The sequence below is a fragment of the Pseudophryne corroboree genome, chromosome 10 (assembly GCF_028390025.1).
Source record: "Pseudophryne corroboree isolate aPseCor3 chromosome 10, aPseCor3.hap2, whole genome shotgun sequence".
NCBI lineage: Eukaryota > Metazoa > Chordata > Amphibia > Anura > Myobatrachidae > Pseudophryne > Pseudophryne corroboree.
Genome location: NC_086453.1, coordinates 139,375,230 through 139,378,254, shown reverse-complemented (window position 1 = coordinate 139,378,254; position 3,025 = coordinate 139,375,230). Strand labels below are relative to the sequence as shown.

Genomic DNA, 3,025 nt, shown 5'->3' with positions numbered 1-3,025 from the left:
GCACATTCTGTGGCAGGCCTGCCACAGCCAAAAATCTTAAAATGCCCACTCCACAAGGAAGGTGGGCTCATCTTGGGCAGCTGCCCGAGGGGTCTCGGCTTTACAACTTTGCCGAGCAGTTACTTGGTCAGGAGCAAATACGTTTGTAAAATTCTACAAATTTGATACCCTGGCTGAGGAGGACCTGGAGTTCTCTCATTCGGTGCTGCAGAGTCATCCGCACTCTCCCGCCCGTTTGGGAGCTTTGGTATAATCCCCATGGTCCTTACGGAGTTCCCAGCATCCACTAGGACGTCAGAGAAAATAAGAATTTACTTACCGATAATTCTATTTCTCGTAGTCCGTAGTGGATGCTGGGCGCCCATCCCAAGTGCGGATTGTCTGCAATACAGGTACATAATTATTGTTACCAAAAAATTCGGGTTATTGTTGTAGTGAGCCATCTTTTATAGAGGCTTCTCTATTATCATGCTGTTAACTGGGTTCAGATCACAAGTTGTACAGTGTGATTGGTGTGGCTGGTATGAGTCTTACCCGGGATTCAAAATCCTTCCTTATTGTGTACGCTCGTCCGGGCACAGTATCCTAACTGAGGCTTGGAGGAGGGTCATAGGGGGAGGAGCCAGTGCACACCAGGTGATCCTAAAGCTTTCTTTAGATGTGCCCTGTCTCCTGCGGAGCCGCTATTCCCCATGGTCCTTACGGAGTTCCCAGCATCCACTACGGACTACGAGAAATAGAATTATCGGTAAGTAAATTCTTATTTTTTTTATTATGGGTATACATAGACAAAACAAATAAAGAGATTAACACCTCTAGGATGCAGTAGTATCAACCTTTTTGCAAGGTAAAATATACTGCTTGAAATTAATAAATTCTAGCAAAGTTGCTCAATGTGATGAGCCTGAGGTGAAAATATTAGATCATTAAACTGGAATATTGTCCGATATCCAGAAATTAATAATTGTAGGCTATATTAATTTTGAAATTTTTAATAATATTGATATCTCACCTTCTGTTAGTGATTCTCCTGGTATGAGTGAAGGATACTATTTGAAGTTGGCGATCAAGATACGATGTAGATTATTCTATAGAAAGATGGAAAAGGTATTGAGAGTCAAAGGTTTCTCCCACACTTCTGCTTTTTTGTGTTGGACAATGGATATCCAGTTACTGTACCCAATATTCCCTAGTGGTCTCCCATCTAGGTACTAATTCGGCTTTTCACTACTTTGCTTTCAAGATCAGATGAGATTGGGCGTAGCCAGTGAAATATGGCAGTAAGACGACCAATGATCACAAATGAGAGAGTGTGGTTAATGACAAACCGAAATTAGGAAGTACTTCTGCTTTCCAACTGATAGCACAGTTTCTCTGTTTCCTAGGGAATTGCAGAGAGGTAATAATCTGGCATTTGGATGAGAGAGTACTTTAATTTTAGAAAAAGGATAGTATGGGTTAAGGGCCTTACCTTCTGTTGTCCAATGTCATATAATGATATAGAGCGGGCAGAGGATGAGAGAGGCGGGCTGACTAAGACCCATAGAAAGTAAAGAAAAGTTGTAGATAGATTAGAAAATTCTCAGACCTATTTTAGTCTGGCATTGGTATAAATGAACAAATAAATACAGAGAGCTAGGTTCAAATTATGTAATGGTGATTATAGTGTTATTTAACAGAGATCTGTTGTGATACCAAGTAAGTCAAATCTTCAGGCAATCCAGCTTTTATCATATGCACAACCAGTAGTTATAAGCCCCTAGTTTTTATATGTATCTAATTAAATGAGGGTTACCATCATGTTGTATCGCAGTTATGATACTCAAACCATTTTTATATGTTGTTTAAAAAAGATTATGATGGTATGTCAAATCCTAAGAAAAAAAATGCTTTTTAATCATATACACAAATGGTGGTTCTAAAACCTTGTAGTTTATATGTATATCTAAATGGTGAGGGTTACCATCACATTGTATCGCTATTATGATTCTCAGGCCAGGTACAATCTGACATCAATCTCACAATAGTAAACATATGTGCTACAAATTAATATATTCTAACAATCTCTGAAGTAAGGCTAAATCAGTATTGTATGATTTGTATGAAAAAGAGCACCAAAACCAGTCTGTCTGAAATAGCAAAAGAAGAGAGGAAAACCCTCACAGATCTGTATAGATCTCAATGGTTACATATAAATTTCTCTAACGTCCTAGTGGATGCTGGGAACTCCGAAAGGACCATGGGGAATAGCGGGCTCCGAAGGAGGCTGGGCACTCTAGAAAGATTTAGGACTACCTGGTGTGCACTGGCTCCTCCCACTATGACCCTCCTCCAAGCCTCAGTTAGATTTTGTGCCCGGCCGAGGTTGGATGCACACTAGGGGCTCTCCTGAGCTCTTAGAAGAAAGATAGTCTTAGGTTTATTATTTTCAGTGAGACCTGCTGGCAACAGGCTCACTGCAGCGAGGGACTAAGGGGAGAAGAAGCGAACTCGCCTGCTTGCAGCCGGATTGGGCTTCTTAGGCTACTGGACACCATTAGCTCCAGAGGGATCGACCGCAGGCCCAGCCTTGATGTTCGGTCCCGGAGCCGCGCCGCCGTCCCCCTTACAGAGCCAGAAGCAAGAAGATGGTCCGGAAAATCGGCGGCATGAAGACATCAGTCTTCACCAAGGTAGCGCACAGCACTGCAGCTGTGCGCCATTGCTCCTCTCACACTTCACACTCCGGTCACTGAGGGTGCAGGTCGCTGGGGGGGGGCGCCCTGAGGCAGCAATAAAAACACCTTGGCTGGCAAAAATACCTCAATATATAGCCCCAGGGGCTATATATGAGGTAAATACCCCTGCCAGATTCCATAAAAAAGCGGGAGAATAGGCCGCGGAAAAGGGGCGGAGCTATCTCCCTCAGCACACTGGGTGCCATTTTTCCCTCACAGTTCCGCTGGAAGGAAGCTCCCTGGCTCTCCCCTGCAGACTACTCTACAGAAAAGGGTAAAAAAGAGAGAGGGGTGGCATTTAATTTGGC

General features: G+C 43.3%; 1 pseudogene; it reads right to left on the bottom strand.

Annotated features, from left to right (window-relative positions):
• Positions 1 to 1,167: 1,167 nt before the first annotated feature.
• On the bottom strand, positions 1,168 to 1,286 carry LOC134968294 (5S ribosomal RNA; annotated as a pseudogene).
• Positions 1,287 to 3,025: the final 1,739 nt, after the last annotated feature.